Raw genomic sequence first — 23151 nt, forward strand, 5'->3', positions numbered from 1 at the left:
AAGCGTTTCACTCGTTCATTGGGTAATCAGTGGTACCTGTACACTGCCAGATGATCACCATTATCTGGCAGATTCTCGGCCCGTGTAAAGGACCCTTAGGCCTCTTTCACACGGGCGTCATGTTTTTTGCCCGGATAAGATGCAGGTGCGTTGCGGGAAAATGCGCGATTTTTCCGCATGAGTGCAAAACATTGTAATGTGTTTTGCACATGCGTGAGAAAAATCGGCATGTTTGGTACCCAAACCCGAACTTCTTCACAGAAATAGGAATAGGACCTTTGATGACGTCACTGTGCTCATCACATGGTCCAATCACATGGTTCATCACCATGGTGAGGGACCATGTGATTGGATTATGTGATGTGACGTCACCACAGGTCCTTAGCCGGCAGCTCAACATTTACTTTCACTGGGTCCGTGGAAAAATCGGAAAATGCACCGTTTTGCAGCCGCGTCCGTGATCCGTGTTTCCTGTCCGTCAAAAAAATATGACCTGTCCTATTTTATTGACGGACAACGGTTCACGGACCCATTCAAGTCAATGGGTCCGTGAAAAAACACGGATGCACACAAGATTGGTATCCGCGTCCGTAGTCCGTGGCCGTAGGCTACTTTTACACAGACTGAGTCCACAGATCCATCTGCATAAAAGCTTTTTCAGAACTGAGTTTTCACTTTCCTCCTTCCCCTGTAGTACTGTAGATTCATTGGTGGCCAGTGGGCCCCCCCTCCTAATTAAAATCCTCCCCCCCTATTATTGGTGGCAGCGGAGAGTACCGATCAGAGTCCAAGTTTAATCGCTGGGGCTCCGATCGGTAACCATGGCAACCAGGACGCTACTGCAGTCCCGGTTGCCATGGTTACTTAGCAATTTGTAGAAGCATTATACTTACCTGCGATGTCTGTGTCCGGCCGGGAGCTCCTCCTAATGGTAAGTGACAGGTCTGTGCGGCGCATTGCTTAATGATCTGTCACTTACCAGTAGGAGGAGCTCCCGGCCGGTCACAGACATCGCAGCTCGCAGGTAAGTATAATGCTTCTAGAAATTGCTAAGTAACCATGGCAACCGGGACTGCAGTAGCGTCCTGGTTGCCATGGTTACCGATCGGAGCCCCAGCGATTAAACTTGGACTCAGATCGGTACTCTCCGCTGCCACCAATAATAGGGGGGGAGATTTTAATTAGGAGGGGGAGGGAGGGGGGGCCCACTGGCCACCAATGAATCTACAGTACTACAGGGGAGGAAGGGGGGGGCCCACTGGCCACCAATGAATCTACAGTACTACAGGGGAGGGAGGGGGGGCCGGCCGCACTGGCCACCAATGTGTTAACTAAAGGGGAGGGGGGGGGGGGGCCGGCCGCACTGGCCACCAATGTGTTAACTACAGGGGAGGGAGGGGGGGCCGGCCGCACTGGCCACCAATGTGTTAAATACAGGGGGGGAGGGGGGGTCTGCCAAATGCTGCCTGGCAGCACCTGCCAGGCAGCAGGGGGCAGTCATGTACACAGTTCTTTGAGTATATTCTAACCTGAAGCGTCCCCATCACCATGGGAACGCCTCTGTGTTAGAATATACTGTCGGATCTGAGTTTCACGATCTAACTCAAATCCGATGGTATAGTCTAACATAGAGGCGTTCCCATGGTGATGGGGATGCTTCAAGTTAAAATATACCATCGGATTAGAGAAAACTCTGATCCGATGGTATAAAAGGGACTCCTGACTTTACATTGAAAGTCAATGGGGGACGGATCCGTTTGAAATTGCACCATATTGTGTCAACGTCAAACGGATCCGTCCCCATTGACTTGCATTGTAATTCAGGACAAATCCGTTTGGCTCCGCACGGCCAGGCGGACACCAAAACGACTTTTTTTTCATGTCCGTGGAACCTCCATAAATCAAGGAAGACCCACGGACGAAAAAACGGTCACGGATCACGAACCTACGGACCCCGTTTTTGCGGACCTTAAAAAAAACGGTTGTGTGCATGAGGCCTAAAGGTGATGGTCACAGCTCACCTCCTCCCCCTCCCTGCACAGGTTCACAGAGCCTGGCCACAGCATGCTACCATATTAGTCAATGAGTCACCTCCAGACAACAGTTTCCTATGTCCATTTGGCCTCATGCACACGACCGTATTTTGTTTCCTGCGTCCGTTCCGTTTTTTTTTGCGGATAGGATGCGGACCCATTCACCGTGTGCTGTCCGCATCAGTATGTCTGTTCCTCCGCAAAAAAAATAGTGCATGTCCTATTTTTTTCTAGTTTGCGGGCAAGGATAGGCATGGATCTGCAAAAAAAACGGATCGCAAAAAAAACTGATGCCATACAGAACGTCATCCGTTTTTTTTGAGGATCCGCAATTTGCGGACCGCAAAACACATACGCATGTAGCCTTTGGCTGCTGTAAATCATATCTCTAAACAGAGCAGAGCTTGGTGGGTTTACATGGCCCAACTGTTGTGCAGATTATTGGGGACATTCCAATAATCTGCACGGTTAAAGGTGGAGCCCATTATCTGAGTGATCGGGTAAAACAGATGTTCATGCAGGCGAGTAAATTATCATTTCTGAGCAGCAGATAGAGTTGTCTGAGCACTCCAGGGGCGGACTGGCCACAGACTGTACAGGTAAATTTCCAGGTGACCTGATGCTCAGGGGGCTGCCCAAGGTACTTATGTCCCTGGCTGGCATCCACAGGTGTCCTCCTGAATTCGGCTACATGCACACGAACGTTGTTTGTTTCCGTGTCCGTTCAGTTTTTTGCGGATAGGATGCGGACCCATTCATTTCAATGGGTCCGCAAAAAACGTGTGCTGTCCGCATCAGTGTGTCCGTTCCGTTGCCCCGCAAAAAAATAGTGCATGTCCTATTTTTTTCTAGTTTGCGGACAAGGATAGGCATTATTACAATGGGTCCGCAAAACCATGTAGCATGTAGCCTTCAACTGTATGACTATCCTCGGGACAGTGATACAGTTGAATAATGTGATGCGGGTAGAAGTATTTTACGCTGCACAGTGGTATTTGGTTCTGCAAGGCAGTATTTTATGCTGTACTGTGGCATTTTGTTCTACTGGGGCAGTATACTGTGCGGCACTAAGGTACTACTGTCCCCGCCTACTTCTGTTGTCCCCGCCTACTTCTGTTGTCCCCGCCTACTTCTGTTGTCCCTGCCTACTTGTGTTGCCCCTGCCTACTTGTGTTGCCCCTGCCTACTTGTGTTGCCCCGCCTTCTGTCAATATGGATCCTCCTACGACATGGGGCTTTCTTAGGTATTTTTCCGGGGCCACTTTAAGTTCCCCCCGTGGAGTACCAATCACTCGTTTTCATACTGTGGCGGCAAAGTGAATGCAATTTAGGCCTCATGCACACGACCGTATGTATTTTGCAGTCCGGAAAAAATGCATTTGCAAAAAATACGGATGACATTCGTGTGCATTCCGTATTTTGCGGAACGGAACAGCCGGCCCTTCATAGAACAGTACTATCCTTGTCCGTAATGCCGGACAATAATAGGACATGTTCTATTTTTTTGCGGAACGGAAATACGGACATACAAAAAATTGAGTGACTTCCGTTTTTTTTTTGCGGACCCATTGAAGTGAATGGTTCCACATACGGTCTGCAAAAAAAAATGGAATAGACACGGAAAGAAAATAAGTTTGTGTGCATAAACCCTTGAACAAATCTCATCCAATGGTCTGTAAGAAAAAAATTTGCTGTGGAATTTTTACCTGAGGACTGAAATTTGAAATCTGCAGCATGTCAACTTATGTGGATTTCATCCCTTGCAATGTATGGAGTGAAATCCGGCGTCAATTCCACAGCAAAATCTGCAAAAAATCCCCAGCAATAATTCCTCTATGGAATTGTGGCAAAATCTCCCCCATGTGTTCATACCCTTAGGGCCTCATGCACACAACCGTTTTTCGGGTCCGCATCTGAGCCGCAATTTTTGCGGCTCGGGTGCAGACCCATTCACTTAAATGGGGCCGCAAAAGATGCGGACAGCCGCGTCCGTTGCTCCGTTCCGTGGCCCCGCAAAAAAAATATAACATGTCCCATTCTTGTCCGTTTTGCGGACAAGAATAAGCATTTCTACAATGGGCCGCCCGTTCCGTTACGCAAATTGCGGAACGCACACGGGCAGCTTCCGTTTTTTGCTGATCCGCGGTTTGCGGAGTGCAAAAAACGTCACGGTCATGTGCATGAGGCCTTAAAGCAAGATACTCCAAAACCTTATTCGTAACAAACATGACACTAGTGGTAATGTCTGCTCAGGTCGCCTGTGTTATAAAATCAAAATGAATAAAAAACTCAGCCTTGTTTTACTGTAGCTATATTCCTTGGCAACTTCAATAACTCTCAAGGAATTATAACGAAGAATACTGCACAGTTTTTAATTATGTACAATAGGATGTGCATAAATAATGACCATATTGCAATTTGTATTCTACAGACTTCTCCAACTTCCACTTCAGTAAATACTTAATGAAAGCTAGAAAGATTGCCTTCCAAAGATGTTCCCATTTTCTAAATGCTTCAGGGCATGAACTTGATTCTCCGCCGTGAAAGATTACAGCTGTACTTAAAGAGGTAGCAGGACCTGTATGTAATCATTTCGTAATTTTCTTTGGCTAAAGTCACAATTCTCCATATGAATATAGAATTCTTGATACTGTTAGGCTCCATTCAGACGTCCGTAACAGCGGCAAAGTTGCTTTCCGCATTTTGCGGACCGCACATTGCCGGCACTTACAGAATATGCCTGTTCTTGTCCGCAATTGCGAACAAGAATAGGACACGTTCAATTTTTTTTCGGGAACGGAATTACGGTTTGAGGTTTTCCTCCACTGACTAGTAACCTCCAGATAATGAGATAGGCATCTTTTTACATCTAAACAGTGCAGTTTTTCCTCTTTTTCATTTCTCGGATCTTGGCACAGGGAAGGAAGGATAATGTCCTGCGTTCTATGAAACATAGAAACCACTTTCGGTAAGAAGGAAGGGTCTGGTTTAATGAGAACCCTATCATCTAAGATGTTAGTGTAAGGAGGCGAGGTAGAGAAGGCTGAAATCTCACCAACCCTCCTTGCTGAGGTAATTGCCACAAGAAACGCTGTTTTGAAAGACAAGATCTTTATAGGTAACTGTTTAAGTGGCTCAAAGGGAGGTTCTGTGAGGCTAGTGAGGACCAAGTTGAGGTCCCAGGGGGGAATTGAAGGTCCAGATATAGGCCTAAGCCTGCTGATGGCTTTAAAGAATCTTCGGACCCACGGGTGGCTAGCGATGGGAGAATCAAAGAACGCACTCAAAGCGGATACCTGTACTTTAAGAGTACTTGGCCTCAAATTTTTTTCATGTCCAGCTTGCAAAAAATCTAAAATCCTACACATAGGTGGGGGATTTAAAGGATTCACTGGATCCTTGGCAAACTTCTGGAAGGTGTTCCAAATCCTGAGATAAATAGAGGAGGTGACATCCTTTCTGCAGGATAGTAAAGTGGAAACTACGCTCTTGGAGAGTCCTCTACTTTCTAGGATTTCCCCCTCAAGAGCCATGCTGTTAGGTGTAACTGCTTCACACTCGGATGATTGACTGGTCCTTGGGATAGAAGATCTTGCCTCTCCGGGAGAATCCAAGGGTCCGTCAAGGATAGCTTCCTCAACCAGGTGAACCAGGTTCTTCTGGGCCAGAAAGGAGCAATTAAGATCACTGTTGTTCTTTCTTGTCTCAGCTTCTGTAAGAATCTTGGAAGAAGTCTTAATGGAGGAAAGGCGTAGAGGAGCTGGTTCGGCCAGGGAAGGGAGAAGGCATCTATCCCTGTTGGTGAATCTCTCGCGCTGAGGGAAAAGAAACGATGACACTTTCTGTTTTCTCTGGTGGCAAATAAATCCAGATGAGGACGACCCCAAAGTCGAATTATTTGATCGAACACCATTTGGTTCAGACACCATTCCCCCTGGTCTAGTTTATTTCGACTTAAGAAATCTGCCACCTTGTTTTCTGTACCTTTTAGATGTATTGCCATAAGGGACGGCACAGAAGGAATTATAAGGGAAAAGATATCCGTTGTTAACTGCATAAGATTTTCTGATCTGGTTCCTCCTTGTTTGTTCAGATAGGAGACCACTGTGGCGTTGTCTGAAAAAACCTTTATAGATTTTCCCTGTAGTAAAGGAAGAAACTCTTTTAAGGCGAAAAAGACCGCCCTCAGTTCCCTCATGTTTTGGGAGTCTAGACTCTGCTCTCTTTCCCAAACACCTTGTCTTAAGTACCCTTGGCAACAGGCCCCCCAACCGGAAGGACTTGCGTCGGTGGTAAGGGTAACAAAATCTTGTTGGATCCAAGGGAGCCCCTGGGACAGGTTTACGGGGTTCAGCCACCAGTGAAGGGACTGGATCACTTGGGGGGTGAGTGTGAAAGGTGTATCTAATGGGCGGAGGGAACCCTGCCACTCCTTCAGAATTTGCCACTGTAGGGGTCTGGAGTGAAGATGGCTCCAACTGACCGCTGGTATAGTGGAGGTCATTCTGCCCAAGACCGCCATTGCTTGTCTGATAGTAGGGTTCTCTGTCGATATCAGGGACTGAACCTGTTGTATTAATCTCTGAATCTTGTCCTGGGGTAGAATACAGAGTAGTTTCTTTGAGTCCAGTATCATCCCTAAAAAGATACAAACTTGGGAAGGTATTAAATGGGATTTTTCTCCGTTTATTTGCCAGCCGAGGTCTTCTAGGATCTGCACTACTTTTTTGAGGTGTGCTTCTAGAATGGATTTTGACTCTGCTACCACCAGGAGATCGTCTAGGTAAGGAATTAGTAAAATGTCTTTTTCCCTTACATGAGCCATGACTTCTGCCATGACTTTCGTGAAAAGTCTGGGAGCTTGAGAAATCCCAAAGGGAAGGGCTGTGTATTGTAAGTGCTGGATGTGACCTCCTATAGAAACCGCGACTCTGAGGAATTTTTGACAGTCTAGCCGAATGGGAATGTGGTAGTACGCATCTCTTACGTCTATCGTAGCCATGAAGCAGCCCCTGAATAGATGTTTTATGACTGATTGGATCGACTCCATTCTGAATTTTTTGTAAGAGAGGAATTGATTTAAATCCTTTAGATTTATAATAGTTCTGAATGTTCCATCCGGTTTGGGGACCAGAAAAAGGGAGGAGTAAAAACCCTCGCCCTTCTCTGCCTCCGGCACAGGAATTAGAACATTTTTCCGAAGTAGGGATGCAATCTCTTGTTGTAAGGCTAGATTTTTCCCCGGGTTTCCTAGAAAATTCGTGATTTTGAATCTGTCCGGTGGGCGGGAGACAAACTCTAGACAAAACCCTTCCTTTATAACGCCTAAAATCCAGGGACTTGAGGAGATTTTTTCCCAGGCGTAGAGGAAGAGAGAAAGTCTGCCCCCCACGGGAGAGAAACCGTCATTGCTGTGATGGTTTAGAGGTTGAGGAGGATTGGGAACTGAAGAGAAACCCCTTGCTTTTCCTATTCTTGTTGTCAGCTCTGAAGTCTTTCCTCTGCCCCCTAAAAAAATCCTTCTTGTTTTTGCGAAAAAAACGTTGTTTTTTTCGGGGGTCTGGAGACAGGGAATCCTTTTTTATTGTCCGAGGCTTTATCCAAAAGGTCGTCTAAGACGGATCCAAAAAGATAATCGCCCTGACAAGGAATTGCACAAAGCTTATTTTTAGATCCCGTGTCTCCCGACCAACCTTTTAGCCAAATAGCTCGTCTGGCTGAATTTGAAAGAGCAGCTGACCTAGCATTTAATTTTAAAGCATCTGCTGATGCGTCAGAAATAAAGTCTACTGCTTTAAGTAGAGTGGGGAAAACGGCTAACAATTGATCTCTCGGGGTCTTGTTCTGAATGTGAGATTCTAATTCTTCTAGCCATAATTTCAGAGACCTAGCAGTGGATGTGGCGGCAATATTTGGTTTGAACGCTTGAGCTGAGGTCTCCCAAACTTTTTTTAGGTAAACCTCTGCTCGCTTACCCATAGGGTCTTTAAGAGAACCCAAGTCCTCAAACGGAAGGGCCGATTTTTTTGAAATTTTTGCAACAGGTGCATTCAATTTAGGAGGTCTGTCCCAGTTTACTGAGTCTGCCTCGTCAAAGGGATATTTCCTTTTTACATTTTTTGGCACAAAATTTTTTTTATCAGGTCTTTTCCATTCCTTCTGTATTAAAAACTTTATATTCTCGTTAACGGGAAATACTCTAGATTTTTTCTGCCCGAGATCACCAAACATGATATCCTGAACGGATCTTGGGTCTTTGGGTTCGTCTACTTTCATAGTCGCACGAACTGCTTTTAGTAAAGCTTCCGTATCATCGGGGGAAAAAAGTGGCCTGCCCGTGGATTCTTCATCCTGGGACGAGTCTGGGCTATCTAGGATTTCTCCCGTATCACTATCCTCTAAGGGATCTGAGTCAGATCTATTAGCCGTGCTTGATCTGGTTCCCAGGGAGGTAGAGGCTACAGCGGGAAAGCTCTTTTTGAAATCTTTCAGGGAATCCGAGACCTCCGTCTTCACCATCTCCCTAATACTCTGTAGAAGGGATGGGGACTCCTCCTCCACCAGTTTCTCAATACAACTTTGACATAGCTTTTTCAACCAAGAGGGGGCCAGTTTCTTTTTACAGACGGCACACTCCTTTTACAGAGGGGTCTTTGAAATTGCCTTTCTAGGGCCCTCTTTTGTAGTCTAAAAGCAGGAAGAAAAAAGAGGGAAAGGAGATTTAGCCTAACTAAAAATGAAATAAATGGTGGGGAATGATCCCCCTTACCCCACCAGGAGTACCGGTCTGATCTCATGACCCTCCTGTTGATCGGCGCGTTGGGCACTCTCCTCCTCCATACTGCTGTGGGATAGAGAGTGACTCCCCGGATCCAAAGGAAATCTGGCTTCCTGTAAGGCTGGCTGGCTGGCTGGGCTGCTGCTGACCGTGCGCCTGTGGGTCCAATCTCCTCGGTCGGGTCCTGCTGGAAACCCTCTGCGGCCTAAGTAGGAGAAGGCACTTCCTACTTCCGGAACGCACGCTACGTGCGTTCCAAAAACCGGAAGTCTCTACCGAGACCCGGATCTCGCTGGGATCGCGAGATTTTGGTTCCCCCTGCGCGAGGCGAGAAGAAGGCCCAGGCCCGCCTGAGCACTGTCAGGAAGGACCGGCGTGCCGAACGCACCTCTCGGTGAGCCCGTGACTGCAGAGTATCGCCAGCGCAGCGTAAGCCAGACCCCAGCAGCAGACACCAGACTCCGTCCGGCGGCTCCTAGAGGAGACTTATGCCGGAACAGGTAACCCCACTTAGAAAAATTCCTCCGGGGCCCTGCAGCCTAGCTTTCTCTCCTCTTCTCCACGAACCGTCTTCTGTCTAGGACAGGAAACAGGAACTGGTGGTCTCGGGGCCATGCTCCTCCTTATGAGCTCTCCACGAAAGTTCCTGTTTCCTGTCCTGGATGGAGGCGGTCTCTCAAGGGTGCTGTCATGGGCGAAAGGGAAAATTACAGTAACCGCAAAGAGTGTTGTGCCTCACTGTGGTAAAGAATATAGTTTATTGTTTCTGATATTACCAGCTGGACTGCTATGCTTCTTAGGCCTAGTTCACACTTCAGTGTAGGGTTGTTGCTGGTATCGAAATATCGATACCCAATCGATACTTTTGTCCCGGTATCGATTTGACATTTATCGATACTAGGCTGCCCTACTGCACAGCCTAGCATCAGAGAACATGAGCTGTTCCCTCAGCAGCACAGGGGAGGAGTAGTCACTCTCTCCCTTCTCCCTGTGCCGCCGCTGCCACCAATGAGGGGAGACACGGGAGGAGGAGGGGCGGGTGCACTGCGCCACCAATGATAGTAGAGGACCTTTCATGGGTCCAAACACTGTAAAATAACTATCAGGATATGTAGAGCGGCGACCAGTGATCTCACTGAACTTACTATTATTCCTGGGCGCCGCTTCGTTCCCCGCTGTGGCCCCCGGTATATTCTCCCGCTCTGTATGCTCATTGCTAGCATCGGAGCAATGGGGAGGAGACTGCCCTTTTTCTCAATGGGCGTTCCTTCTACCTGGCTGTAGAGCTGTCCAATCAAAGCACAGAGTGTCACAGCCAGGGAGAAGGAATGCCTATTGAGAAAAAGGGCAGTCTCCTCCCCATTGCTCCAATGCTAGCAATTAGCATACAGAGCGGGAGAATATACCAGGGGCCACAGCCGGCGAACGGAGCGGCGCCCAGGAATAATAGTAAGTGCAGTAAGATCCCTGGGCACCGCTCTACATATCCTGATAGTTAGTTTACAATGTTTGGACCCATGAAAGGTCCTCTTTAACCTTTAATACAGAAGGGAGGTGCCGGCAGCAGAATCACATAGCCGGCAACCTGCCTCTGACAGGGAGCTGCGATCAGCAGCAGTTAACCCCTAAGGCGCGGCACCTGAAGGGTTAACTGCTGCTGATCTGAGGCCGGCACCTGCCTCTTGTATTAAAGGTTAATTATCATTGGTGGCGCAGTGTGCCCGCCCCCCCCAGTATCAAAATCATTGGTGACAGTGCACCCCCCCCCCCCCCACAGTATTAAAAACATTGGTGGCGGTGGCCACAGGGTCCCCTCCCCTTCCCCCTTCTCATTGGTGGCAGTGGCAGCTTCTGATCGGAGCCCCAGCAGTGTAATCCTGGGGCTCCGATCGGTTTCCATGGCAGCCAGGACGCTACTGAAGCCCTGACTGCCATGGTAATCTCCCTGCTGCCGTGTGCACTATGCACAGGGCAGCAGGGAGAGTGAGAAATCCTTTTCTCCATAATAGAGCTCTATCAGGGTGAATAGGACAAGAGATTAAAAGATCCCAGGTTCTAGCCCCTAAGGGAGGAAATAGTTATTAAATGAAAAGTAAAAAAACCCCACCAAAATATGAATATAGAAGTATAAATCACCCCCTTTCCCAATTTTACATATATAATATATAAACAATAAATAAACATATCACATATCGCCACATCCAAAAAGTCCAAATTATTAAAATATTTTAAAAATCTCCTATGCGGTGAACGCCGAAACAGAAAAAAAAAACTGCGTGATTCATCTTTTTTTTCCCTTAAATGCGGAATGCACGTGGCTTTTTTGGGGTTTTATTTTTTTCCGCGTGGTATCGAATGGTATCGAGTATCGCAATACTTTTTTGTGGTATCGAAATCGAATCAAAATTTTGGTATCGCAACAACCCTATTTTAGTGATTTGATCAGTGATTTCTATCAGTGATTGTGAGCCCAAACCGGGTGCGGGTCGAAAACACAGAACTGGTGCAGATCTTTCCATTATACCTTATCTCAGTGGAGGCTCCACTCCTGGTTTTGGATCACCATAAGGGCTCATTCAGACGGCCTTAGTATTTTGCAGTCCGCAAATTGCAGATCCGCAAAACACGGATACCATCTGCTTGCGTTCCGCATTTTGCAGACCGCACATGGCCGGCACTATGATAGAAATGACTATTCTTGTCCGTGATTGCGGACAAGAATAGGACTTGCTCTATCTTTCTTGCGGCACTATTGAAATGAATGGGTCCGTACCCGTTCCGCAAAATTGCAGAACGGATGAGGACCAATTCATACGGTTGTCTGAATGAACCCTAAGGCCCCTTTCACACGGGCGAGTATTCCGCGTGGATGCGATGCGTGAGTTGAACGCATTGCACCCGCACTTAATCCCAACCCATTCATTTCTATGGGGCTGTTCACATGAGCGGTGATTTTCACGCATCACTTATGCGTTGCGTGAAAATCGCAGCATGCTCTATTTTGTGTGTTTTTCACGTAACGCAGGCCCCATAGAAATGAACGGGGTTGCGTGAAAATCGCAAGCATCCGCAAGCAAGTGCGGATGCGGTGGGATTTTCACGCACGGTTGCTAGGGGACGATCGGGATGGAGACCTGATCATTATTATTTTCCCTTATAACATGGTAATAAGGGAAAATAATAGCATTCTGAATATAGAATGCATAGTAAAATAGACCTGGAGGGGTTAAAAAAATAAAAATAAAATTTAACTCACCTTAGTCCACTTGATCGCGCTGCCTGGCATCTCGTCTGTCTCCTTTGCTGAACAGGACCTGTGGTGACGTCACTCCGGTCATCACATGATCTTTTACCATGGTGATGGATCATGTGTTGACCTGAGTGACGTCACCACAGGTCCTGTTCCTGCAATGCATGCTCACCACAGGTCCTGTTCAGCAAAGGAGATAGAAGAGATGCCGGGCTACGCGATCAGATGGACTAAGGCTACTTTCACACTAGTGTTCGGGTGTCCGCTTGTGAGCTCCGTTTGAAGGGGCTCACAAGCGGACCCGAACGCATCCGTACAGCCCTAATGCATTCTGAGTGGATGCGGATCCGCTCAGAATGCATCAGTCTGGCAGCGTTCAGCCTCCGCTCCGCTCAGCAGGCGGACACCTGAACGCTGCTTGCAGCGTTCGGGTGTCCGCCTGGCCGTGCAGAGGCGTGCGGATCCGTCCAGACTTACAATGTAAGTCAATGGGGACGGATCCGTTTGAAGATGACACACTATGGCTCAATCTTCAAACGGATCCGTCCCCCATTGACTTTTCATTGAAAGTCTGGACGGATCCGTCTGAGGCTACTTTCACACTTCGAAATTTTTTAACATTATAATGCAGACGGATCCGTACCGAACTGAGCCACCGTCTGCATTATATGAGCGGATCCGTCTCAGATGGATCCGCTCTGAACGCAAGTGTGAAAGTAGCCTAAGGTGTATTAAAAAATGTTTTGTTTTTTTTTAACCCCTCCATCACTATTTTACCTTGCATTCTGTATTCAGAATGCTATTATTTTCCCTTATAACCATGTTATAAGGGAAAATAATACAATCTACAGAACACCGATCCCAGACCCGAACTTCTGTGAAGAAGTTCCGGTTTGGGTACCAAACATGCGCGATTTTTCTCACGTGAGTGCAAAACGCATTACAATGTTTTGCACTCGCGCGGAGTGTTCCCGCAACGCCCGTCTGAAAGAAGCCTAAGGCCTCTTTCACATGGGACGTCCCGGATTTGCTCCGGATGCGTCGCGTGTGCATTGCAGGAAACCCGCCCAAGGGTGCACGCAATTTCAGTCAGCTTTGACGTTGTTCAGTTTTTATCGCGCTAGTGCAATGCGTTTTGCACGCACGTGATAAAAAAACTGAATGTGGTACACAGACCCGAACCCGAACTTCTTCTTTCAGGACCTGCAAAAGGACCTTTAATGACGTAATCGCGCTCACCACGTGGTGAGTGTGGTGACGTCAGCGCAGGTCCTGCGGAATGAAGATAGAAGGGTCTTGCGATTTTTACGCAACGCACAAGTGATGCATGAAAATCACCGCTCATGTGCACAGCCCCATTGAAATGAATGGGCCTGGATTCAGTGAGGGTGCAATGCGTTCGCCTCACACATTGCACCCGCGCAGAAAACTCGCCCGTGTGAAAGGGGTCTAAGTTCTGCGTTGCGTGAAAAACGCAGCATGTTCTATATTCTGCCTTTTTTACGCAGCCCTGGCCCCATAGAAGTGAATGGGGCTTCAGTGAAAAACGCATTGCATCCGGAAGCAAGTGCGGATGCAATGCGTTTCTCACTGATGGTTGCTAGGAAATGTTGTTTGTATGGCCTCATGCACACGACCGTGTGTGCATCCGTGGCCGTTGTGCCGTTTTCTGTTTTTTTTCGCGGACCCATTGACTTTCAATGGGTCCGTGGAAAAATCGGAAAATGCACCGTTTTGCAGCCAAGGCCGTGATCCGTGTATCCTGTCCGTCAAAAAAATATGACCTGTCCTATTTTTTTGACGGACAACGGTTCACGGACCCATTCAAGTCAATGGGTCCGTGAAAGAACACGGATGCACACAAGATTGGCATCCGTGTCCGTGATCCGTGGCCGTAGGTTGCTTTCATACAGACGGATCCGAAGATCCGTCTGCATAAAAGCTTTTTCAGAGGTGAGTTTTCACTTCGTGAAAACTCAGATCCGACAGTATATTCTAACACAGAGGCGTTCCCATGGTGAAGGAGACGCTTCAGGTTAGAATATACTGAAAAACTGTGTACATGACTGCCCCCTGCTGCCTGGCAGGTGCTGCCAGGCAGCAGGGGGCAGACCCCCCCCCCCTGTTTTTAACTCATTTGTGGCCAGTGCGGCCGCCCCCCCCCCCCTCCCTCCCCTGTAGTTAACTTCTTGGTAGCCAGCCCCCCCTCCCTCCCCTGTAGTTAACTAATTGGTGTCCAGTGGGCCCCCCCTCCGTCCGCTATAGATAACTCATTGGTGGCCAGTGGGCCCTCTCCCCTCCCACCCCCTCCTAATTAAAATCGCCCCCCTATCATTGGTGGCAGTGGTGAGTACCGATCGGAGTCCCAGTGTAATCGCTGGGGCTCCGATCGGTAACCATGGCAACCGGGACGCTACTGCAGTCCCGGTTGCCATGGTAGCTTAGCAATTTGTAGAAGCTTTATACTTACCTGAAGAGCAGCGATGTCTGTGACCGGCCGGGAGCTCCTCCTACTGGTAAGTGACAGGTCTGTGCTATAAGCAATGCGCCGCACAGACCTTTCACTTACCAGTAGGAGGAGCTCCCGGCCGGTCACAGACATCGCAGCTCTTCAGGTAAGTATGAAGCTTCTACAAATTGCTAAGCTACCATGGCAACCGGGACTGCAGTAGCGTCCCGGTTGCCATGGTTACCGATCGGAGCCCCAGCGATTACACTGGGACTCCGATCGGTACTCACCACTGCCACCAATGATAGGGGGGCGATTTTAATTAGGAGGGGGAGGGAGGGGAGAGGGCCCACTGGCCACCAACGAGTTATCTACAGCGGAGGGAGGGGGGGCCCACTGGACACCAATGAGTTATCTATAGCGGACGGAGGGGGGGCCCACTGGACACCAATGAGTTATCTATAGCGGACGGAGGGGGGGGCCCACTGGCCACCAACGAGTTAACTACAGGGGAGGGAGGCAGCAGGGGGCAGTCATGTACAGTTTTTCAGTATATTCTAACCTGAAGCGTCCCCATCACCATGGGAACGCCTCTGTGTTAGAATATACTGTCGGATCTGATTTTCACGATGTAGCTCATATCCGACAGTATATTCTAACATAGAGGCGTTCCCATGGTGATGGGGACGCTTCAAGTTAAAATATACCATCGGATTGGAGAAAACTCCAATCCGATGGTATAAAAGAACTCCAGACTTTACATTGAAAGTCAATGGGGACGGATCCGTTTGAAATGGCACCATATTGTGTCAACTTCAAACGGATCCGTCCCTATTGACTTGCATTGTAATTCAGGACGGATCCGTTTGGCTCCGCATGGCCAGGCGGACACCAAAACGACTTTTTTTTCATGTCCGTGGATCCTCCAAAAATCAAGGAAGACCCACGGACGAAAAAACGGTCACGGATCACGGACCCACGGACCCCGTTTTTGCGGACCGTGAAAAAAAACGGTCGTGTGCATGAGGCCTAAACCTGCAGTTTTTTATCACGCGCATGAAAAACGCATCAAAATGCATCGCCCCGCGCGGAAAAAACGGAACAACTGAACGCAATCGCAGGCAAAACTGACTGAACCTGCTTGCAAAGTGATGAGTTTCACTGAACGCACCCTAAACGCATCCGGAGCCAATCCGCCACACTTGTGTTAAAGAGGCCTAACTGATGGAAAACTCAGGAATCTCACCCCTTCCATGGGGATTCCGGGATTTTTATACTGATGGGCTATCTTTAGCATAGCCTATCAATATCTGATCTGTGGGGTCCAACAATAATCGCTAAAATGAGGAGAATGAAGGGTTCACGTAGAGCGCTCTTTTTCTTCACTGTAGAAGACAGGATCAACAGTAAGTCTATGAGCCCTTCTCCAGTTCATCTCCTGCAGCAAGCAGAGATAGGGCTGTCTGTGAGTGCTCAGCAATTGTTCTAAAGTACAGGTAGACTTTAAAAGGGTTGTCCATCTTTTTTTTACTGATCCTCTGGATAGGTCATCAGCATCTGATTGTCGGAGGTCTGACATCTGGGAACAACGCCAATCAGCAGTTTGAGAAGGCAGTGGCGCTCGCAGCTTCTCGCTGCTTCCTGCAGGCCAGTGACATCACAACTATGTCACGTGGCCTGGGCGCAACTCAGCTCTATTGAAGTTGGGGTGTCGGACCTCCGCCGATCAGATGCTGATGACCTATCCAAAGGATGGATCATCAGTAAGAAAAAGGTGGAGAACCCCTTTAAGGGAGAAGCAATTTTTTTTCAATTAATGCGTTACCAAAGCTATAACTTTTTTTTTGTGAACATGGCCGCATGAGGGCTTTTTATTTTGTAGGATGAGTTGTATTTTGGGTAACATATAACGTTTGGGTGGACATCAATTTCCCCAATTTTTTTTTTTAACATTTTCAATTTAGTACTATTCATCGTGCGGCCTATAATAATAAATAATTTTTTTCCTTTATTTTGCAGGTCAGTATGTTTACAGAGATGTCAAATTGATATTGTTTTTTACTTTTAATTAAAAATAAGCATTTGGTTTTTGCGTTACCATATTCTGGGAGCCATAATCTTTTTATTTTATTCTGTCGACAGCACTGTGTGTTTTTCTTGGTGCCATTTTGGGGTAAATAGGACTCCTGATCACTGTTTATTACATTCTCTGGAGACAAGGTGTGGCGCTGTGAAGAGTTGTTTTGAGTTTTGGACTACAATCACTGATGTAAATGACTGGTCAAACATTGATTGTGTCAAAGCAGACGAACAGGTATTGAGCAATTGTTTTATAATTTGCTGCATATGAATGGAGCTTTAAAAAAGAAAAAAACTGTACACTTGCATTTACTTGAGCTTCATTTACAATGAGGTTTCTCTGTATTCTGAGAAAAACATTGCGCAATACAGAGCTACGATCAGAGACAGTGCAGAGTGCCTGCATAGGGTACGTCCACACAGGTCGTACATGCTCCAGATATTCCGCCTGGGATGCCCTGTGTGCAGGGGCGTAACTACCATAGCGGCAGACCACTGCTATGGGGCCCAGGGCAAGAGGGGGCCCAGTTGGGATCATACCCTCTTCTACGGGGGGTGAAAACTTGGTCAGGACTCTACCCTCTAAAGGAACAACTTATAGCAAATGAAGCAGTGGAAAAAATGGCCCAAAGGTCATTGAAAAGGGTTTAGGCAGAAACCCTTCTGTCCTGTGTGGGGGGCTGGTTTGATCCTTGCTATGGGGCCCTTACTTCTCTATGTACGCCACTGCCTGTGTGGATGCACCAATACAGCTTTTGAGGCCATTTTCACACAGTGCAGATTTGTCAGCATTTTTATTTCTATTTTTAAGGGTATCTGCACACAATGTAGATTATGTCCATTTTTTCCTTGCAGTTTTTTAAGGCCTCGTTCACATATCCGTTTCATGTAAAAAAAAAAGCGTATGTGTTTCATCCGGGAAGATGTCCGTGAAGGATCCATGGTTGGTCCGTGTGTCCGTTTTTACCCTCCGTATGCCATCCCTAATTCACTGACTTTGCTCAGCTGAAAATTAGTTTCCAAAGAATCTCGGATGTGTGTCAGTGATTTTCACGGACCCATAGACTTCAATGGGTGTGCTTGGTCTGCATCACAGATCAAAGTAGTGCATGTCTCCGTGATTTTTTTAATGACCCATGGTCAGTAAAAAAAAATGCTGCAATGTGAACACATTCAAATCAATGGGTACATGTGCTGTCCGCAGAAAATGTGGACAGCACACGTGAGTTAAAAAACGGAAATGGGAAAGAGGCCTAAGAGGCCCATCCGTTCTGCAATTTTGCGGAATGGGTACGGACTCATTCATTTCAATGAGGCTGCAAAAGATCCGGAAAGCATGCAGTGATTTACGCATTCGTTGTTCCGTTCCTCGGCCCCACAAAAAATATAGAGCATGTCCTATTCTTGTCTGCGGACAAGAATAGGCATCTCTAGAATGGGCCGCCCGTTCCGTTCTGCCAATTGCGGATCTGCAAAACGTGGAGTGGTCGTATGAATGAGCCCTAATAGAGTACCAGCAAAGAGAATAAGATTTGACAATTCTCATGTAAATTCCCTACAGGGAATTTTGCCAGTAGGCTGATACTCAGGGGCCATCTGAGCCCTCCTCACCAGGTTTGATGCCATGATCTGATACTCTCAGTGGTAATTAACACTGGGAGCATCAGGTCCTTCTGTATCTTATGGGGGGGCCAAAGGTGCCCTCCTGAACTCAATTGTATTGCTACAGTTGAATACTGCAGCGGATCAAGGGAGCTCATGGCCAGGTACATATGTATGCCCTGCTGTTCTCCTTTATAGGCCACAGGACCCTATATGAGGCAGTGTACACATGCAGTGTCGGACTGGGGTACCTAGGGCCCACCATTAAAATTCATTTTGGGGGCCCACCATACGGATACATTCAAATATAATAAATAATCTAACACGTTTTTTATATGAACATAGGCTGGTTGAGGTGCTGTACATTAAATATATGTATGTAGTACAGTAAGTCTACTGTGTTATATGCCACTTGTGCAGGGGGTGCTAGACTAAGGGACCACTTTGCTCAGGGGCCCACCGGGGGATTCCCCTGTGGGCCAGTCCGAGCCTGGACACGGGCATCTCATGAGGGACACTTTCAGGTTTTTTTTCCAGGGTTACTTAAAGTTCCCAGTCGGTCCCTGGTTCTTTGTCAACTCTCTTAGGCTACTTTCACATTGCGTTTGGAGCGGATCCGTCTGGTATTTGTACAGACGGATCCGCTCCTATAATGCAAACGATGGTATCCGTTCAGAATGGATCCGTCTGCATTATAGTTTAGAAAAAAATTTAAGTGTGAAAGTTGCTCAGACGGATCCATCCAGACTTTACATTGAAAGTCAATGGGGACGGATCCGTTTGAAAATTGAGCCATATTGTGTCAACTTAACAGGAACTTACAAGCGGAGCCCCGAACGCTAGTGTGAAAGTAGCCTTAACAAGGCCCTCTTCCCCCATTTTTTTTGTTTAGTGGGGCTGTGCAAGATCTGGTTGTTTCAAACTTCCCCCATTTGAGAAATATGGAGGCCACTCTGCTTTTGGGAACTTTTAGCGCAGGATAGGTCATCAATATGAGATTTTCAGGGGTCCGACTTGTAGCACCCCCATCGGTCAGCTGTATGAGGAAACTGCAGAGCCCCTGTGAACTCTGCGGCCTCCTCGCAGTTTACCAAGTACAGCTCCGTCTATTTGATAGCAGCTGTGCTTGGTATGGCAGCTCAACCCTCTTCAATTGCATGTGACTGCGCTGCACATAGGCCATGTGACCGGTGAACATGACGTCACATGGCCTAGGAAGAGGCCTAACAGAGCACCATGGCTAATCGGCAGAGGTCATGGGAGTCAGCCAGAACCCCACCGATCTCCTGAAGATAGGCCATCCAGATATAAACCTGTGAAACCCCCTAATAAATTAGCAGAAATTTCCAAATACTGTTTTCACTTTCTCATTATGGGGGAGTGAGTGCCCAGTTATGGGGGAAAACCTGTATTTTTTTTATCTTGGCACAACAAAATGTGAAAAAAAGGGAAAGGGTCTAAAGCAGGGGTGCACAACCTGCGGCCCGGGGGCCACATGCGGCCCTCAATACCATTCTATGCGGCCCCAGCCATCTGGTAGTAGACATGTATGTCTGTGTCTTGCGGCTGCTCACATGAATCTTTCATGTATTGTCCCATTAAATGGGAATACTAGAAGTGTAACTAGACATTTAGAATATATACTGTATGTTCAATATGCCATAAATAGAGTATTTCACTTGGTAATACCCCTTTAAAGATTACTTTCGGCCCTTGGAATTGTTGACAATGTGGCCCCCAACCAGAAAAGGTGGTGCACCCCTGGTCTAAAGACTTTCCAAATGTATGGTATAACTTCAAAGGAAGGCTGCGATGTACGACCATGTATAAGCATTTGTTTCCCAGTAAAATAAATACAGTATCTATACAGTATATATATATTTATATGCATATATTTAGTTTTATTATATCCCTCTACATAGGAAAGCAGAGCAGACTACATTGCTACTGCTTTCCTAAACAGTAAAAAAATATAAAACTAAAAGTATGCCAAAGCATAGGGGCCCAGTATACAGCAAAAGACAATAGGACAATCTCTTGGCTTAAAGTTGTTGTGTTGTTGTGCAAGAATGGGGGAAGGGGGTGGCAAACTGCCCACCCTCCCCCTACTTGCTCTCATCAACACTTGGCTGGACCAGTAAGACCTCTTGCACACGGCCGTATGTCCCCCGTGGCCATATTGCAGCCCGCATACAGCGGGTCCACAATACACTGGACACAGGCCGTGTGCATTCCGCATCACGGATGCGGACCCATTCACTTGAATGGGTCCCAAATCCGGTGATGCGGTGCAGAACGGAATGGAACCACGGAACGGAAGCACTAAGGAGTGCTTTCATGGGGTTCTGTTCCATGCTTCCGTTCCGCAAAAAGATAGAACTTGTCCTATCTTTTTGCGGAACGGACGGATCACTTGAATCGGTTGGTGCCCGTGCATTGCGGACACGTTCGTGTGCAAGAGGCCTAAAGGGAAGATTACTTACCTGCTTCCAGGTGTTGGATCTGGTGTTTGCAAGAATGATCCGATCATCAATATGCCAGATCAGAAGATCATGCCATACACATGTAGTTCCAACAAAAAACGACCAAAAGATTCCAGCCTGACGGATCACGTTTTGGTTAGACAATAATCCAGACCTCCCAAGTGTCCCTCTTTTGGAGGGACAGTCTTATACTTTTGACCCATTATCCTTTTTGCTCATTAAATGTTAATCTGAGGTATAGATTAGCCTTATTACATTTACAATATTGATCCAGTGTATATTAGAGCCCATCTTGTACATTATTTTATTATTTGACGCAATTTGGATTTTAGACATTTCTATATTCAGAAAACGTTCATCCTATTTTGTGAAGGAAAATGGATCTTTCATACAATGAATCATAAATGTCCCTCATTGACTGTCCAAAAAGTAGGGAGGTATGAATAATCTGATGCTGATGTCTATGCTTGTCTGATATGGTCAAATTTAGCCATTTTGAACGGCTTACCGTATTTTTGGCCCCATAAGACGCATTCCCCCCGCCAAAAAGTGGGGCCTGCGATGTATCATTGGCGAGGGAGGAGGGGCTGGAGGCCGGCAGCTGCTGTAGTGAGTACTACAGTGGATTGCGATACTGCTGCAGAGAATTGCAATACTTTAACAAAGCTCCCATGCTTACACTTTACATATGAAGACTGCTGTGAGCGGGGCCCTGTGTAATAGAGTAGTGACTGCACCGGGCCCCACTGCGATTCCAACACCAGTTGCAGGCCTCCACCCCCTGTATTGGGGGTCACTATTTACACAGGGACACTGTTATGGGGGGGAACTGTGGATGACACATATAGCATAAGATGCTATATATGTGTCATCCACAGATCCCCACCATAGCAGTGTCATCCACAGATCCCTAACATAACATTGTCATCCACAGATCCCCCATAACAGTGTCATCCACAGATCTCCCTCATAACAGTGTCATCCACAGATCCCCTCTATAACAGTGTCATCCACAGATCCCCCCCATAACAGTGTCCTCCACAGATCCCCCCATAACAGTGTCATCCACAGATCCCCTATAACAGCGCCATCCACAGATCCCCATAACAGTGTCATCCCCAGATCCTCCATAACAGTGTCATCCCCCGATCCCCCCCATAACAGTGTCCTCCACAGATCCCCCCCATAACAGTGTCCTCCACAGATGCCCCATAACCATGTCACCCACAGATCCCCCCATAACAGTGTCATCCACAGATCCCTATAACAGTGTCATCCACAGACCCCCTTAACAGTGCGTCATCCACAGAGCCCCCAATAACAGTGTGTCATCCCCAGATCCCCCCATAACAGTGTCATCCACAGATATCCCCCCATAAGTGTCATCCACAGATCCCCCATAACAGTGTCATCCACAGATCCCCCTATAAGTGTCATCCACAGATCCCCCCATAACAGTGTCATCCACAAATCCCCATAACAGTATCATCCACAGATCCACTTAACAGTGCGTCATCCACAGAGCCCCTAATAACAGTGCGTCATCCACAGATCCCCTCCATAACAGTGTCATCCACAGATCCCCTCCATAACAGTGTCATCCACAGATCCCCTCCATAACAGTGTCATCCACAGATCCCCTCCATAACAGTGTCATCCACAGATCCCCTCCATAACAGTGTCATCCACAGACCACCATTAGTTCAAAACCCACCAAAAGCACACCTTTTGGTTCAAAATACTTTTTTTCTTATTTTCCTCCTCAAAAACCTAGGTGCGTATTATGGGTAGGTGCGGATAGGGGAAAAAAATCGTATATCTTGGCAGTCTACGGGCTTATTCACAAGCCTATGTCCATTCTGCGGACACAAAAACTCAGATCAGAAGTCTGAGTTCATCGGTATGACATGTCAGTGTTTTTTCACCATGGCTGACCAAATTATTATTTTTTTGCATTCATAAAAAGGTGTGTTTTTTTTTCAAACTTTGCATGTTTTATATGCATTTGATTTAAAAACGTACCACATAGCTATAGCGTCTATGGTTTTTACAGACCCACTGAATACAACAGACATTGGTGGTCATTTACTTAGTTTGCTACGCCTGTTTTAGGCTACTTTCACACTAGTGTTTTTCCTGGATAATACAACCGCCTGCATCTGTTATAAACGGATCCGGTCGGATTATCTGTAACATAGCCAAGACGGATCCGTTATAAACTTCACTGAAAGTTAATGGGGGACGGAACCATTTTCTATTGTGTCTGAAAAAACTGATCCGTCCCCAATGACTTGCATTGTGGGTCGTGCTAGATCCGTTTTGCACCGCATCCCATGACGGAAAGAAAACCGCAGCTTGCTCACCGGTATGGGAAAGCAACAGAACGGAAAGAAATGCATTCTGGTGCACTCCGTTCTGTTCAGCTACGTTTTGTCCCCATTGACAATAAATGTGGACAAAATGGAAGCGTTTTCTCC

Source organism: Bufo gargarizans, chromosome 8, assembly GCF_014858855.1.
Source record: "Bufo gargarizans isolate SCDJY-AF-19 chromosome 8, ASM1485885v1, whole genome shotgun sequence".
Classification (NCBI taxonomy): Eukaryota; Metazoa; Chordata; class Amphibia; order Anura; family Bufonidae; genus Bufo; species Bufo gargarizans.